General features: G+C 43.1%; 1 pseudogene; it reads right to left on the minus strand.

The window, feature by feature from the left end:
- Positions 1-9,594, minus strand: part of LOC139388208 (proto-oncogene DBL-like) — a 33,891-nt pseudogene extending 24,297 nt beyond the window's left edge.
- Positions 9,595-19,048: the final 9,454 nt, after the last annotated feature.

Here is a 19,048-nt window from a genome sequence, read left to right on the forward strand (position 1 = left end):
CTCCAGTGTCCGTGTTGGTAGCTAGGCAGGGCTGTAACACTGCAGTGTCCTTGTTGGTAGCTAGGCAGGGCTGTAACACTGCAGTGTCCATGTTGGTAGCTAGGCAGGGCTGTAACACTCCAGTGTCCGTGTTGGTAGCTAGGCAGGGCTGTAACACTGCAGTGTCCGTGTTGGTAGCTAGGCAGGGCTGTAACACTCCAGTGTCCGTGTTGGTAGCTAGGCAGGGCTGTAACACTCCAATGTCCGTGTTGGTAGCTAGGCAGGGCTGTAACACTCCAGTGTCCGTGTTGGTAGCTAGGCAGGGCTGTAACACTGTAGTGTCCGTGTTGGTAGCTAGGCAGGGCTGTAACACTGCAGTGTCCGTGTTGGTAGCTAGGCAGGGCTGTAACACTGCAGTGTCCGTGTTGGTAGCTAGGCAGGGCTGTAACACTGCAGTGTCCGTGTTGATAGCTAGGCAGGGCTGTAACACTCCAGTGTCCGTGTTGGTAGCTAGGCAGGGCTGTAACACTACAGTGCCCGTTTTGGTAGCTAGGCAGCGCTGTAGGACCGCAACACCTTGCACGCCTTGTGCCCCCGAATAGGGGCATGTCACTGTCACGCGCTTTATGCTTCAACTGCCAAATGTAATTAAATATATACAATTACATCGTTCATTATTTTCTATTACAAAAATATGTGTTTCTATGCCATGCTGTGTGAGCAATGTTTTTGGTCTTTGTGGGTTTCATAAATAGGCATATAGGCTATGGATGACCTACAGAGAAGTTTTCATAGCCTAGTAAAATAAAAGTTGATTCAAAAAGTTAAGCTAGAGTATTATACATTGCACTCATATTATATCAAATTCCCTCAACAATCTGCTCGATTGTGTCTGTGTCTGTCTGTCTGTCTGTCTGTCTGTCTGTCTGTCTGTCTGTCTGTCTGTCTGTCTGTCTGTCTGTCTGTCTGTCTGTCTGTCTCTCTGTCTCTCTGTCTGTCTGTCTGTCTGTCTGTCTGTCTGTCTGTCTGTCTGTCTGTCTGTCTGTCTGTCTGTCTGTCTGTCTGTCTGTCTGTCTGTCTGTCTGTCTGTCTGTCTGTCTGTCTGTCTGTCTGTCTGTCTGTCTGTCTGTCTGTCTGTCTGTCTGTCTGTCTGTCTGTCTGTCTGTCTGTCTGTCTGTCTGTCTCTCTCTCTCTCTGTCTGTCTGTCTGTCTGTCTGTCTGTCTGTCTGTCTGTCTGTCTGTCTGTCTGTCTGTGTATGAGAGAGAGAGAAAGAAAGAGAGATAGAGAGAGAGAGAGGGGTAAAGAGATAGAAGGGGACAGAGATATGGAAGAGAGAGTGGGTGGGGGGAGGATGGAAGGAAGGAAGGAAGGAAGGAAGGAAGGAAGGAAGGAAGGAAGGAAGGAAGGAAGGAGAAAAAAGCTGAAAACAGTTTAGACCACTACTTTGATTTAGAAAATGTACAAAGACATGTTACAAACCACACTTAGAGGCCCACGAGCATTTCACAGAGAATATCTAGCCTACCACTATACCATAATGATTTACACACATAACATAACATTTCACAGAGAATATCTAGCCTACCACTATACCATAATGATTTGCACACATAACATAACATTTCACAGAGAATATCTAGCCTACCACTATACCATAATGATTTACAAACATAACATAACATTTCACAGAGAATATCTAGCCTACCACTATACCATAATGATTTACACACATAACATAACATTTCACAGAGAATATCTCGCCTACCACTATACCATAATGATTTACACACATAACATAATGTGCCATGTTTGGATCCTGAACATGATCTTCATCCCAATCTGTCATTTCATTTAAACATATAATTTAATTGTTAACCAATCAACTTAAACTCAAATACATTCTGTTATTCGTTTAACGGGGCACTTCACAATCCCTTTATGCATGGTCTTTCCCCCCAAAATGCTAATTGACAAATATCTCTCACTTTCATTTGTTTTGGAATTCAGAGGGGCAGGTCTGACACTTCTAACTTTTTAACTTTCCTCCACTTGAATTAATGTCCCACGGCCATCATGAATAATTAAACCATTCATTCTTCAGTAAATAGACACATTAAACTGAGGTTATTGATCCTCCTGTCCTCTCTATCTCTCTGTAAATGTTTTTCTTTAGGATTGTCCCAGTATTTATAGCATTGCAATGTCATTTTCTAACACAGTCGCTATTGGGTCTATGGATTGGGATCTGTGCAGCTCCATTCACCTTTCTTCTGTATTGATTGGTTAGGCCTGCAGTCATGTTAACAATTCCTCATACAAGCATTTGGTTTATGAAACTTTATTGAGTACTTAGTTTACAAGGTCTGCTAAATATGATGCATTTTGCGAGCATCAGAAGTGATTGATTACTCACTATAGGCAGCTCATTGCTGTAGTGTATACACAGGAAGTCAAGAAGCAGGTCCGTTTAATAATAATCATCATGACGATAATACCAAACAGGCGCAGCACACTGAACGTAACCATAACCAACACTGCCTGATGACAGAGTCAACTGAGGGCTATATGAAGGGAGAGTAATCAGGGTGGTGATGAAGTCCAGGTGTGCGTAACGATGGGTAGGTGTGAGCAATGATGGTTGCCAGGTCTGCGCAATGTGGGTTGCCAGGTCCAGTGGTTAGTAGACCGGTGATGTCGAGCTCCGGTGGGGGGAACAGGAGTAGGCGTGACAATTGCTTATTGTTTAATGCCTTCCCCATTTTCCTTGGAACATTTCCTTATCACACACATATACACTGTACATAACTCAATTAATCTCTCTCTCTCTCATTCTCTTACTCTCTTTCATTCTCGTTCTCTTTCTCTCTCCCTTTCCCTCTCTCCCTCTCCCTTTCCCATTCTCTTTCACTCTCCCTTTCCCTCTCTCCCTCTCTCATTCTCTTTCTCTCTCCCTCTCTCTCATTCTCTTACTCTCTTTCGTTCTCGTTCTCTTTCTCTCTCCCTTTCCGTCTCTCCCTTTCCCATTCTCTTTCACTCTCCCTTTCCCTCTCTCCCTCTCTCATTCTCTTTCTCTCTCCCTCTCTCTCTCATTCTCTTACTCTCTTTCGTTCTCGTTCTCTTTCTCTCTCCCTTTCCGCCTCTCCCTCTCCCTTTCCCATTCTCTTTCACTCTCCCTCTCTCTCTCGTTCTCTCTCGTTCTCTTTTGTTCTTTTTCTCTCGCACTTTCACTCGCACTTTCACTCCTTCTCTTTCTGTCTCTCTCTATCTTTCTCTCTCTCTCAATTCAATTTCAATTTAAGGGGCTTTATTGTCTTGGGAAACATGTTTACATTGCCAAAGCAAGTGAAATAGATAATAAACAAAAGTGAAATAAACAATACAAAATCTACAGTAAACATTACACTCACAAAAGTTCCAAAATAATGTAATGATATGCAAATAGTTAAAGTACAAAAGAGAAAATAAATAAACATAAATATAGGTTGTATTTACAATGGTGTTTGTTCTTCACTGGTTGCCCTTTTCTTGTGGCAACAGGTCACAAAACTTGCTGCTGATTGCACACTGTGGGGAGTTTATCAAAATTGGATTTGTTTTCAAATTCTTTGTGGATCTGTGTAATCTGAGGGAAATATGTGTCTTTAATATGATCATACATTTGGTAGGAGGTTAGGAAGTGCAGCTCAATTTCCACCTCATTTGTGGCCAGTGTGCAAAGAGCCTGTCTTCTCTTGAGAGCCAGGTCTGCCTAGGGCGGCCTTTCTCAATAGCAAAACTATGCTCACTGAATCTGTACATAGTCAAAGATTTCCTTCATTTTAGGTCAGTCACAGTGGTCAGGTATTCTGTTTGGGCCAAATAGCATTCTAGTTTGCTCTGTTTTTTAAAAATGATTTCCAATGTGTCAAAGAGTTATCTTGTTTTCTTTTGTTTTCTCATGATTTGGTTGTGTCTAATTGTGCTGCTGCCCTGGGGCTCTGTGGGGTGTGTTTGTGTTTGTGAACAGAGCCCCGGAATCAGCTTGCTAAGGGGCCTCTTCTCCAGGTTCATCTCTCTGTAGGTGGTGTTTGTTATTGAAGGTTTGGAAATATCTTCCTTTTAGGTCGTTGTAGAACTTAACAGCTTTTTTTCTGGATTTTAAACATTATCGACGTTATCGACCTAATTCTGCTCTGAATGCAGTATTTGGTGTTTTACATTGTACACAGAGGATATTTTGGCAAAATTCTGCATGCAGAGTCTCAATTTGATGTTTGTCCCATTTTGTGAATACTTGGTTGGTGAGCGATGTGAAAGAAAAATGACGTATTTACCTGATTTGTTTAATATTAATAGTTAACAACTATATGCTTAACAAATAGTGAGAGATATTCATGACTACTAATGCATTGCCTATGTAAAGTGTTGGTTCCTCTCCTCCACAGTCACTCCCCGCAGCTGGTCTAGCCATGTAGTCAGGGACATTCTTTGCAACTACGGGATGGAGCTAACTTGAGGGACAGAACAACCTGTTATTGTTTCCAATCATCTTTGCTTCTGAGGAACTTGGTCACACGGCATAAGACAAAGAGCCTCTGAGAGTGACCACAGTTCTTCAGTCCATCATGTTCTTTTACTGTCTTCCAATGGCACAGCTGTGTGGAGATATGAAGAGAACAGAGGCTGGCTTGGTAGAGAAAGGAGTAACAGATCTGGCTTTGTCACTTGTTTGTGCGCTATGACCTCACACACCCGATACACATAGCCACAAGAAGAAAACAAGGTAGCTTAGGATGCCCGATCTACCTGGGAGGGGTGGAACCAACCATGACTAAGCAGTTTTGGGTTTCTATATAAACCCCTTGTGTTTCTGTATTATTTGGGTTCTCAATGATCACCTATGGGTGGTCGTTGACCAGCTCCATTATTGCAACAATTAATCGATATTGAAGTATGATTGTTTGAAGAAAGAGCAAAGTCTCTCCTTATTGGTTAGAATTTCCACCACAGCAGACCCCAGACCTCACAACCATAAAGGGCAATGGGTTCTATAACTGATTCAAGTATTTTTAGCCAGATCCTAATTGATAAATCAAAATTTATGTTCCTTTTGATGGCATAGAAGGCCCTTCTTGCCTTGTCTCTCAGATCGTTCACAGCTTTGTGGAAGTTACCTGTGACGCTGATGTTTAGGCCGAGGTATGTATAGTTTTTTGTTTGCTCTAGGGCAACAGTGTCTAGATGGAATTTGTGATGAACGATGAAAATGTGTGTGTTTTTGTCAATTTTAACGGCACACTCGTTGTTTGTGTACATGGATTTTATAATGTTGTATGTTTTCCCCCAACACCACTTTCCATCAATTTGTATGGCGGACCCTCATTACAAATTGAGTTGAATTCAACAAAGCATGAGAAGACTTTGCCTTTGGTTTGGTTTGTTTGTTTGTCAATTAGGGTCTCTCTCTCTCTCTTTCTCTCATTCTCTTTCTCTCTCTTTCACACACACAACACTGAAACTGGTGTATAAACTGAAACCTTTCTCCTACTGCAATGTGATATACAGTCAGTAACATTAATGCCCTGGGGAATAGCTAGTAACAATGTTTGGTAATGCGTTACTTTTTGCACAAGGGAGGGCTTTATAAATTGATCGAATGCAGTGTTTCAACCTATGCAACGTCAAAGAGGACCATCGTAATTACTGAATGATGCGTGCAAAACTTGTCACCCATGATAAAACAAAGTGCACTATGGTAACCTGCATCTAACGGCTTTAGTGAACTGGTAGACGCATTAATGTAGATGATGTCGCCATATTGGACCAGAATGAATGTTGACTGAATGACCTTTCTAGTGAGAGGCATAACCTGTACCGAATACAAATATTCCTAAACATGCATGCTGTTTACAGCAAGGAACTAATACTGCAACAACTACAAAAACTTTTTGCCCTGAAAACAAAGTGTTATGTTTGGGGGAAATCCAAACCAACACATTTCTGTGTACCACTCTCCATATTTTCAAGCATTGTGGTGGCTGCACCATGTTATGGGTATGCTTGTAATCGTTAAGCACTAGGGAGTTTTTCAGGATAAAAAATAAATGGAATGGAGCTAAGCACAGGCAAAATCCTAGAGGAAAACCTGGTTCAGTCTGATTCCACCAGACACTGGGAGAGGAATTCACCTTTCAGCAGGACAATAACATAAAACACAAGGCCAAATCTACACTGGAGTAGCTTATCAAGAAGACCGGGAATGTTCCTAAGTGGCCGAGTTACAGTTTTGACTTTAATCTGCTTGGAAATCTATGGCAATTTTTTACTGCGAACGGTGATTATCACATGTATTGAGTCAGGGGTGTGAATGCTTCTGTAAATTAGATATTTCTGTATTTCATTTTCAATAAATCTGCAAAAATGTATAAAACATGTTTTCACTTTGTCATTATGGGGTATTGTGTGTAGGTGGGTGAGGGAAAAAAATATTCAATCCATTTTGAATTGAGGTTGAAACACAACAAACGGTGGAATAAGTCAAGGGGTGGGAATACTTTCTGAAGTCACTGTACACATTGAGTTCTATCTCTCAAGTAGTTTTCAATCCAGTTACCTGCGGCCTGGCCTATGCCAATTGAGGAAAGCCTCTGAAATAGCAGAACAGTATCGAAAGAACTTGCTGCTGGTCACTGGAATTGGTTTGTTTGCCATTGCCCATCTCTCACCCGATTCCATGATGGGTGACTGGAGAGAACTCTTGATCTCGGTTTTATTCAAACTACATTTTTTTCTGCAACTTTTAAATAATACCCAAGTCCTTGAGACTAAAACAGTCCTTTTGTCGCTTCTGACTGAGCCAAACAACTAAATGTGCGGACTCCGGCCGCAAAACCTGACACTAAAGGGGAGGATCCGGGTGGGCCTTCCTACAGCGACGGCTCAGGTGCGGGACATGGACCCTGCTACACCTCAGTCTTGGCCCACTTAGGTGGCGCCTCTGGAGCGGGGACCCTCGCAGCGGGCCCCGGACTGAAGATCCTCGTAGAGGGTGCCACTGGACTGAGGGGAGCCTCTGGACTGAGGGGCTGTGATTCTGGCAGCTCCGCGTGAAGAGCGACTCTGGCAGCTCCGGAGTGAAGGGCGACTCTGGCAGCTCAGGAGTGAAGGGCGATTCTGGCAGCTCCGGAGTGAAGGGCGACTCTGGCAGCTCCGGAGTGAAGGGCGACTCTGGCAGCTCCGGAGTGAAGGGCGACTCTGGCAGCTCCCGAGTGAAGGGTGACTCTGGCAGCTCCGGACTGACTGGCGGCTCTGGCAGCTCCGGACTGACGGGCGGCTCTGGCAGCTCCGGACTGACGGGCGGCTCTGGCAGTTCCGGACAGGAGGGCGGCTCTGGCAGCTCCGGACTGACGGGCGGCTCTGGCAGCTCCGGACAGGAGGGCGGCTCTGGCAGCTCCGGACTGACGGGCGGCTCTGGCAGCTCCGGACAGGAGGGAGGCTCTGGCAGCTCCGGACAGGAGGGAGGCTCCGGCAGCTCCAGACAGGAGGGAGGCTCTGGCAGCTCTGGACAGGAGGGAGGCTCTGGCAGCTCTGGACAGGATGGAGACTTGGTTCTGGGAGCAGGCACCGGATACACAGGGCCGTGGAGGCGCACTGGCTGCCCCCCCCCCCCCGTTCTGGCTGGATGCCAGCTTCCACCCGGCAAATGCGGGACACTGGCACCGAGCACACCGGCCTGTGAATACTCGGCCGAGACACAGTGCGCATCACCCCATAGCACGGGGCCTGACATGTCACCTGCTCGCCCCAGTAAGCACGGGGAGCGGGCTCAGGTCTCCAACCTGACTCCGCCACACTCCCCGTGTGCCCCCACCCAATAAATTTTTGGGGCTGCCTCTCGGGCTTCCTTGCCAGCCGTGTTCCCTCATAACGCTGGCTCCCTTTTCCTGCTGCCTCCACTCTCCTGGCTGCATGGCATGTGGGCAAGAGCTACCTATGTATGGTTCTCAGTCAGAGACAACGACAGACAGCTGTCCCTGATTGAGAACCATACCCGGCCAAAAACAAAGCCTCTCTATGGCCAGGGCGTGACAAGAGCATCCACTCCACAACAACCTCAGCTTTGTAAATAATAGGGACTACATCTGTAAAAGAGAAACATTTCTCAAGGTACAGTATTATGGTTAAGTGTCTTGCTCAAGGGCCACATCAACATATTTTACACCTAGTCTGCTCAGGGATTCGAACCAGCGTTCTTTACTTACTGGCCCAATGGTCTTGCTTGCCCTTGCCAAGCCAGTGGACTTATTTAGAATCCCTGACCGCGTCGAGACAAACATCTCTACCAGTCGTCCTGTCTGGCACGGTGCCTTACAGAGAGAGAGAGAGAATTAAATGTTCTTGATCAGTCCTGATCAGGACTTGTGGCGTTCTGGAAGCAAGGTTTCCCAGTCCCAAGGTGTCTTGTCTATCTATAGCAGTCTGAATTGATTAAGCGATAAATCTCCCTCAATCTGTCTGCCGTCTCACTTAGTCTGTAATTGGATTGTGTTGCGGATCAGAGTTGGATTCTAAGAGACTCCCAGTTAAACTCACAGGGGAATCTTTTGAGAGGTTGGCTATGATGGGGCACGTCAGAGAAGCATCAGAAAGGCATCCTACACTCTTAAAACAAAAAGGTGCTACCTAGAACCTAAAAGTGTTATTCAGCTGTCCCCATAGCAGAACCCTTTGAAGAACCATTTTTGGTACCAGGTAAAACGTTTTTGGTTCCAGGTAGAGCCCTTTTGGGTTACATGTAAAACCATTTTCACAGAGGGCTCTACATGTAACCCAAAAGGGTTCTCCTATGGGGACAGACGTTTGGAACCCTTTTTTCTAATAGTGTACCGACTGGCACTGCACTCTCTGGCATTGCAAATGTATTGAGACTGTGGCAGTTGATGTTGCCCACAAAGCCTATGATCAAACACAGATATTTACAAACTCCACAGATACTTGGAAACTCCAGGGCTACTTGTACACTTAGTATGGGAAATAATGGCTACAGTATTGAATAATATCTGGCACCTCTTTCTACTCATTCTTAGTCTGTCTGATACCAAACTTGTGTTATACCATGTGAGCTATATCAACCAGCCTAAGTCATCCAGGGTATGTTTAAGCAATAAGGCATGAGGGGGTGTGGTATATGGCCAATATACCACAGCTAAGGGCTGTTCTTATGCATGACGCAACGCAGAGTCTCTGGATACAGCCCGTAGCTGTGGTATATTGGCCATATACCACAAACCCCTGAGGTGCCTTATTGCTTTTATAAAATGCTTACCAGCGTAATTAGAGCAGTAAAAATAAAAGTTTTGTCGTACCTGTGGTATACGGTCTGATATACCATGGCCTTTAGCCAATCACCATTCAGAGCTCGAACCACCTGGTTTATAATTGAAAATAGAACATGTCACATCTTACTGTATATGTCACTCATCTAAACTGACTTCCAGATCCACATGACATCAATGGTTGTACTACGAAAACTTCACGTCTCATATGAGTACATAGACCTGATTGAGTTTGGGGCCTTTCACAGAGGTTGTCAGGATGATGCAGAGGAACTCCTTGAATTTTTCTGAACTCCTCATATTTCTGGTTCTTCTGCTGGAGAGGACAGGTGTTAGGATCCCTAATCCAATGAGATGAGATGAGAAGGCTTCCAGGAGTCAAATGTTGGCCCATTATAGCTGTTAGAGTTGAGCTCAAACTTTGTGTGTGTGTGACAGAGAGACAAAGAGGGGATATGGCAGTATTTTAAAGGTTTGGGGGAGTATAACATGGTAAGTGAATGGTATATAGCTGGATGTTATGACAATGAAGTGCACACCAAATCTGAACACACTAACCACTTTTGACTCCAGAACAACTATTTAAGACAGAGCTTAACCGTAAGGGGATTACCTTAATTACAAAGAACTTTACTATAGCAGTATCCGCTCCCACGAATACAGGTATAGATGTCCTATAACGTCACCTGAAATCAGAAACAAATCAAGGCCAGGAGGTTATGCCCTTGTGAGACCTAGGAGAACTAAACAGGATAACCAGATAAGGTAGAGAACACCATTAATAACAGTAACACTAAGCAAGGAAGGCAGCTTTGTTGCATGCTTTTTTCGAAGAACCCTAAATATTGAGAGACTTAGCACACTCTGTTCAAAGATGGACAATAAAACTCACAACTAGCAATGAAAATTGACTGGCAAATAGGAGACATTCATTTTCAAGCAGAAATATCTTCATAAACATTATTTCTTCAAAATTCAAACATAGCTTTCAATGTCTTTCAACGCTGTCACTTCAACACATGACTGAAACTTAATGGTCTTGGTGTGTGAATAACAAGAGCGAGTTTTAAAGTTATCTCAATCGACTTATGTTTTAATTGGTTTCCAACAAAGGTGTTAGCCTTGGTGCCTGGGTAATTATTGGTGTTAGGGTTAGTGGTAGGGTTGCATCTGCCGGAGTGCAGTTATTTAAGGACCAAGATGGTTAGATTTAGGATGGTCATAGGGATACTATGTCACATTTTTGTGAAAAATAAATACAATACCATATTTCCTTCCGTAATTCACAATAGTTTATTAAATGATTCAGAATTAAAAACACATTTATTCAAATTGCAAAATGTGAGGAATTTAATTTGTCAAGTGTGGAAATTGCAATTGCTAAAACATGCAAAAACTGTTCATTGTAAGAACCTTAATATAATTTCCCCTCATGACAGTAACATCACCAGGTACTTCATTGTGTGTCTAAGGGTCACTTTTCAAGTAATTCCATGGAACATCTGTTAAGGTACGTAGACCTGCATGCCCTTGCAGGGAGGGAGTGTCCTGATATGGGACCAACATTTGAGCAAGGTACCAGTTTCTCTTTGCTTCAGTGTCTCATAAGTGGAAGTCCACACTTGCATAGGAAGTTCTGTAACAATTTGCTATGTATGATGTCGTGTTAGCATGTCATAAGGATCCAGATATGCAGTTGAAGTCGGAAGTTTACATACACCTTAGCCAAATACATTTAAACTCAGTTTTTCACAATTCCTGACATTTAATCAGAGTAAAAATTCCCTGTCTTAGGTCTGTTAGGATCACCACTTTATTTTAAGAATGTGAAATGTCAGAAAAATAGAGAGAATGATTTATTTAAACTTTCATTTATTTCGTCACATTCCCAGTGGGTCAGAAGTTTACATACACTTAATTAGTATTTGGTAGCATTGCCTTTACATTGTTTAACTTGGGTCAAACATTTCAGGTAGCCTTCCACAAGCTTCCCACAATAAGTTAGGTGAATTTTGGCTCATTTGTCCTGACAGAGCTGGTGTAACTGAGTCAGGTTTGTAGGCCTTTCTGTAGGATTGAGGTCAGAGCTTTGTGATGGCCACTTCAATACCTTGACTTTGTTGTCCTTAAGCCATTTTGCCACAACTTTAGAAGTATGCTTGGGTCATTGTCCATTTGGAAGACCCATGTGTGACCAAGCTTTAACTTCCTTTTTAATTGTTTTAATTTAACCTTTATTTAACCAGGTAGGCCAGTTGAGAACAAGTTCTCATTTACAACTGCTACCTGGCCAAGATAAAGCAAAGCAGTGCGACAAAAATAACAACACAGAGTTACACATGGGATAAACAAATGTACAGTCAATAACACAATAGAAAATCTGTATACAGTGTGTGCAAATAAAGTAAGGAGGTAAGGTAATAAATAGGCCAATAGTGGTGAAGTAATTACCATTTAGCAAATTAACACTGGAGTGATAGATGTGCAGATGAGGATGTGCAAGTAGAAATACTGGTTTGCAAAAGAGCAGAAAAGCAAAAACAAATATGGAGATGAGGTAGGTAGTTGGTTGGATGGGCTATTTACAGATGGGCTGTGTACAGCTGCAGCGATCGGCAAGCTGCTCTAACAGCTGATGCTTAAAGTTAGTGATTTTTGCAATTCATTCCAGTCATTGGCAGCAGAGAACTGGAAGGAAAGGCGGCCAAAGGGGGTGTTGGCTTTGGGGATGACCAGTGAAATATACCTCCTGGAGCGCGTGCTACGGGTGGGTGTTGCTATGGTGACCAGTGAGCTGAGGTAAGGTAGAGCTTTACATAGCAGAGACTTATAGATGACCTGGAGCCAATGGGTTTGGCAACAAATGTGTAGCGAGGACCAGCCAACGAGAGCATACAGGTCGCAGTGGTGGGTAGTATATGGGGCTTTGGTGACAAAACACATGGCACTGTGATAGACTGCATCCAATTTTCTGAGTAGAGTGTTGGAGGCTATTTTGTAAATGACATCGCCGAAGTCAAGGATCGTTAGGATAGTCAGTTTTACGGGGGTATGTTTGACTGCATGAGTGAAGGAGGCTTTGTTACGAAGTAGGAAGCAGATTCTAGATTTCATTTTGGATTGGAGATGCTTAATATGAGTCTGGAAGGAGAATTTACAGTCTAGCCAGACACCCAAGTATTTATAGTTGTCCACATATTCTAAGTCAGAAACGTCCAGAGTAGTGATGCTAGTGGGGCAGGCGGGTGCGGGCAGCGATCGGTTGAAGAGCATGCATTTAGTTTTACTAGCATTTAAGAGCAGTTGGAGGCCACGGAAGGAGTGTTGTATGGCATCGAAGCTCGTTTGGAGGTCTGTTAACACAGTGTCCAAAGAAGGGCCAGATGTATACAAAATGGTGTCGTCTGTGTAGAGGTGGATAAAAGAATCACCCGCAGTAAGAGCGACATCATTGATATATACAAACAAAAGAGTCGGCCCGAGAATTTAACTATGTGGCACCCCCATAGAGACTGCCAGAGGTCTGAACAGCAGGCCCTCTGATTTGACACACTGAACTCTATCTGAGAAGTATCTGAACCAGGCGAGGCAGTCATTAGAGAAACCAAGGCTGTTGAGTCTGCCGATAGGAATACGGCGATTGACAGAGTCGAAAGCCTTAGCCAGGTTGATGAAGACGGCTGCACAGTACTATCTTTTATCGATGGCGGTTATGATATTTTTTAGGACCTTGAGCGTGGCTGAGGTGCATCTGTGACCATGCCGGAAACCGGATTGCATAGCGGAGAAGGTACGTTGGGATTTGAAATGGTCTGTGATCTGTTTGTTCACTTGGCTTTCGAAGACTTCAGAAAGGCAGGGCAGGATGGATATACCTGTAGGTCTGCAACAGTTTGGGTCTAGAGTGTCTCCCCCTTTAAAGAGGGGGATGACCAAGGCCGCTTTCCAATCTTTAGGAATCTCAGACGACACGAAAGAGAGGTTGAACAGACTAGTAATAGGGGTTGCAACAATGGCGGAGGATAATTATAGGAAGAGAGGGTCCAGATTGTCTAGCCCAGCTGATTTGCAGCTCTTTCAGAACATCAGCAAATTTCTGTTTGAAAAATCTAGTCTTTGCTTTCCTAACTGACTGTGTATATTGGTTCCTGACTTCCCTGAAAAGTTACATATCGCGGGGACTATTCGATGCTAGTGCAGTACGCCACAGGATGTTTTGTGCTGGTCAAGGGCAGTCAAGTCTGGAGTGAACCAAGGGCTATATCTCTTCTTAGTTCTATATTTTTTGAAAGGGGCATGCTTATTTAAGATGGTGAGGGAAGCTCTTTTAAAGAATAACCAGGCATCCTCTACTGACGGGATGAGGTCAATATCCTTCCAGGATCCCCGGGCCAGGTCGATTAGAAAGGCCTGCTTGCAGAAGTGTTTTAGGGAGCATTTGACAGTGATGAGGGGTGGTCGTTTGACCGCAGATCCATAACGGACGCAGGCAATGAGGCAGTGATCGCTGAGATCGTGGTTGAAAACAGCAGAGTTGTATTTAGAAGGCAAGTTGGTCAGGATGATATCTATGAGGGTGCCCGTGTTTACGGATTTGGGATTGTACCTGGTTGGTTCCTTGATAATTTGTGTGAGATTAAGGGCATCTATCTTAGATTGTAGGACGGCCAAGGTGTTAAGAATATCCCAGTTTAGGTCACTTAACAGTATGAACTCTGACGATAGATGGGGGGCAATCAATTTACATATGGTGTCCAGGGCACAGCTGGGAGCTGAGGGGGGTCTATAACAAGCGGCTGATGTCTTGAGATGGTGCTTCAATATATCCACATAATTTCCCTTCCTCATTGAAGCCATCTATTTTGTGAAGTGCACCTGTCCCTCCTGCAGCAAAGCACCCCCACAACATGATGCTGCCACCCCCACAACATGATGCTGCCACCCCCGCAGTTCACGGTTGGGATGGTGTTCTTCGGCTAGCAAGCCTCCACCTTTTTTCCTCCAAACGTAACAATGGTCATTATGGCCAAACAGTTCTATTTTTGTTTCATCAGACCAGAGGACATTTCTCCAAAATGTATGATCTTTGTCCCCATGTGCAGTTGCAAACCGTAGGCTGGATTTCTTATGGCGGTTTGGAGCAGTGGCTTCTTCCTGACTGAGCAGCCTTTCAGGTTATGTCGATATAGGACTTGTTTTACTGTGGATACAGATACTTTTTTACCTGTTTCCTCTAGCATCTTCACAAGGTCCTTGCTGTTGTTCTGGGATTGATTTGCACTTTTTGCACCAAAGTACGTTCATCTCTAGGAGACAGAACATGTCTCCTTCCTGAATGGTATGACAGCTGCATGGTCCCATGGTGTTTATACTTGCGTGCTATTGTTTGTACAGATGAACGTGGTACCTTCAGGCGTTTGGAAATTGCTCCCAATGATAAACCAGACTTGTGGAGGTCTAAAAAGAAATTCTGAGGTCTTGGTCGATTTCTTTTGATTTTCCCATGATGTCAAGCAAAGAGGCACTGCGTTTGAAGGTAGGCCTTGAAATACATCCACAGGTACACCTCCAATTGACTCAAATTATGTGAATTAGCCTATCAGAAGCTTCTGAAGCCATAATTTTTTGGAATTTTCTAAGCTGTATAAAGGTACTGTCAATTTAGTGTATGTAAACTTCTGACCCACTGGAATTGTGATACAGTGAATTATAAGTGAAATAATCTGTTTGTAAATCATTTTTGGAAAAATCACTTGTGTCATGCACAAGTAGATGTCCTAACCGACTTGCCAAAACTATAGTTTGTTAACAAGAAATTTGTGGAGTGGAAAAACTAGTTTTAATGACTCCAACCTAAATGTATGTAAACTTCCGACTTCAACTGTGTAGAGAGACATGATATAAGCCTTATAATGAGACACTAGCTAAGTTTCCATTAACTTGTCCAGTGATTTCTTGTCGACATTTAGAAAGTTAGCATGGAAAGTTGATTGCCTGCCAATTGCCTGCCATGGTGCGTTTCCGTTAAACTGTGATGTGTCGATTAAAACAGCTGGATGTAACGACGTCACAAGTAATGCCTAACACTTTTTCTGAAAAACCTAGTTGAGTATGTTGAATAAAGTGGTTGAAGTGTTTCTATTATCCATTTAGGCAAATTGTGCATTAATAAAGTGGCCACAGCCTGTATGCCGTCCCATCTGTTTCATGTCTCAGGTAGTCTGCAAAAGCCAGCATGGATAGAATGCAAGAGGTGACCTAATATTTTTATAATAATTCTTAATTGCCTACTTATGGCCATGGTCCGTGCCATTGTAGGCACGTAGGCCTAGTAGAGATCAGAAACAATTTGATTGTGAAAAATACATATTCTTGATGCTCCAGGACACATAAGCAATTCTTATCTTGCAAAAAAAACATTGCTTATAGTTTAATAAATGTATTTAGTTTTCATTCGAAAAACAGCATTTCCATCACGATTTATCTCAATAACGAAATGTCTACCAAAACCAACCCACTCTTGTTGATCTGATACTTGTTCTGCTGTTCTCTTACATCTGCCATTTCCATGAAAAATGTTGCGATGTTTTTTATGCGACATTGCTTTTGTCAATGGAAAACAGCCAAATATCCTGGACTACTGTTATTATTATCCTGGACTACTGTTATTATTATCCTGGACTACTGTTATTATTATCCTGGACTACTGTTATTATTATCCTGGACTACTGATATTATTATCCTGGACTACTGTTATTATTATCCTGGACTACTGTTATTATTATCCTGGACTACTGTTATTATTATCCTGGACTACTGATATTATTATCCTGGACTACTGTTATTATTATCCTGGACTACTGTTATTATTATCCTGGACTACTGTTATTATTATCCTGGACTACTGTTATTATTATCCTGGACTACTGATATTATTATCCTGGACTACTATGACAGGTTCTGCAGGAGACTCTCAGCAGGGTCAGACAGGTTGCCCTGGCAATTAACATGATTGTAAAGTCTGCTGAAGCTGAGTGCTGGGGCCTCTGAACCAAATCTGGGTTGCGACAGTCATCAATCAGGACCTTGATGGACGACCTGACAGTCACTACAGTCAATGCCAGGATACAATTGGGTTCTGCAAGGACTGGAGAAGCTGATCGAATGGGCCAAGATGAGCTTCAAGTCTAGAAAGTTGAATTCCATGGTGCTGAAGAAGGGCAACGTCGTGGAAAGATTACACTTCAACATTGCAGGAAAGCCGATACCAACCATCTCGGAAAAGCCAGTGAAGAGCTTTGGCAAGATGTTCAAGAGCAGCCTGAACAACTCAACATCAGTTCAGAAGTCTTGTCAAGAGCTGGAGAGCTGGCTGAGTGTGGTAGATCGGTCTGGACTGCCTGGCAGGTTTAAGGTGTGGATGTATCAGCACGGTATCCTTCCGAGGATACTCTGGGCTCTGCTTATCTACAAAGTCCCCATCTCCACTGTTGAGAACTTGGAGAGGAAAGTCAACAGCTATCTCCGGAGGTGGCTGCGGTTGCCACGGAGTCTGAGCAGCATCGCCCTCTACGGGAACAAGAACATTGTCAAGACAACTGTGAGACCAGACATCACCCTGGTCTCAGAGTCCACAAAGACCATTATCATTCTGGAACTGACAGTCCCTTGGGAAGACCGTCTAGAGGAGGCCTACAAGAAGAAGAGGGCCAAGTACAAGGGACTTTTCATCGACTGCTGGAAGCAGGGTTGGAAGGCACATGCCTATCGAAGTAAGCTGCAGGGGTTTTGCTGGGCAATCCCTACACAGAGCCTACAGCACACTCAGCATCACTGGAGAGCCATCACCAGCACCAACGAGACAGCTGAAATAGCCACTTGGATGCAAGTCGAGGTCTGATCAACCTTGGCTGGGTTGCCTGGACGAGGGCGTCTGATGTTGAAAACCTAAAACACCCATTGAACCCACTTATGATGTGTCCAGGAGCATCAAGAAGATGTATTCCTCTAATAACAATACATTGTAAGGTTGATAAATTATAGCAAGTAATAACAAGTAATAAAGCATTATAACTGGAGGCTTTAGGCAAAGTGTTACCGAGATGTGAACATCAACATTGGTTAATAAAAAGTACATATTTTTGTTCATACAACTTCAAGCCAGAGCAGATATTGGTAGATGAACACAGTACAGCACTAAGCTGATATTGTTAGATGAACACAGTACAGCACTAAGCTGATATTGGTAGATGAACACAGTACAGCACTAAGCTGATATTGTTAGATGAACACAGTACAGCACTAAGCTGATATTGTTAGATGAACACAGTACAGCACTAAGCTGATATTGTTAGATGAACACAGTACAGCACTAAGCTGATATTGTTAGATGAACACAGTACAGCACTAAGCTGATATTGTTAGATGAACACAGTACAGCACTAAGCAGATATTGTTAGATGAACACAGTACAGCACTAAGCAGATATTGTTAGATGAACACGGTACAGCACTAAGCTGATATTGGTAGATGAACACGGTACAGCACTAAGCTGATATTGTTAGATGAACACAGTACAGCACTAAGCTGATATTGTTAGATGAACACAGTACAGCACTAAGCTGATATTGTTAGATGAACACGGTACAGCACTAAGCAGATATTGTTAGATGAACACAGTACAGCACTAAGCTGATATTGTTAGATGAACACAGTACAGCACTAAGCAGATATTGTTAGATGAACACGGTACAGCACTAAGCTGATATTGTTAGATGAACACAGTACAGCACTAAGCTGATATTGTTAGATGAACACAGTACAGCACTAAGCTGATATTGTTAGATGAACACGGTACAGCACTAAGCTGATATTGTTAGATGAACACGGTACAGCACTAAGCTGATATTGTTAGATGAACACGGTACAGCACTAAGCTGATATTGTTAGATGAACACAGTACAGCACTAAGCTGATATTGTTAGATGAACACGGTACAGCACTAAGCTGATATTGTTAGATGAACACAGTACAGCACCAAGCTGATATTGTTAGATGAACACAGTACAGCACTAAGCTGATATTGTTAGATGAACACAGTACAGCACTAAGCTGATATTGTTAGATGAACACGGTACAGCACCAAGCTGATATTGTTAGATGAACACAGTACAGCACTAAGCTGATATTGTTAGATGAACACAGTACAGCACTAAGCTGATATTGTTAGATGAACACAGTACAGCACCAAGCTGATATTGTTAGATGAACACAGTACAGCACTAAGCTGATATTGTTAGATGAACACAGTACAGCACTAAGCTGATATTGTTAGATGAACACGGTACAGCACTAAGCTGATATTGTTAGATGAACACAGTACAGCACTAAGCAGATATTGTTAGATGAACACAGTACAGCACTAAGCAGATATTGTTAGATGAACACGGTACAGCACTAAGCAGATATTGTTAGATGAACACAGTACAGCACTAAGCTGATATTGTTAGATGAACACGGTACAGCACTAAGCTGATATTGTTAGATGAACACAGTACAGCACTAAGCAGATATTGTTAGATGAACACAGTACAGCACCAAGCAGATATTGTTAGATGAACACGGTACAGCACTAAGCTGATATTGTTAGATTAACACAATATTGAAGTTAATTCAGCTAAACTAGTAATGTAACCAACATATAAGATATGTTAAGCAAACTGAAAATATACACTACCGTTCAAAAGTTTGGGGT

The sequence above is a fragment of the Oncorhynchus clarkii genome, chromosome 29 (genome assembly GCF_045791955.1).
Source record: "Oncorhynchus clarkii lewisi isolate Uvic-CL-2024 chromosome 29, UVic_Ocla_1.0, whole genome shotgun sequence".
Lineage (NCBI taxonomy): Eukaryota > Metazoa > Chordata > Actinopteri > Salmoniformes > Salmonidae > Oncorhynchus > Oncorhynchus clarkii.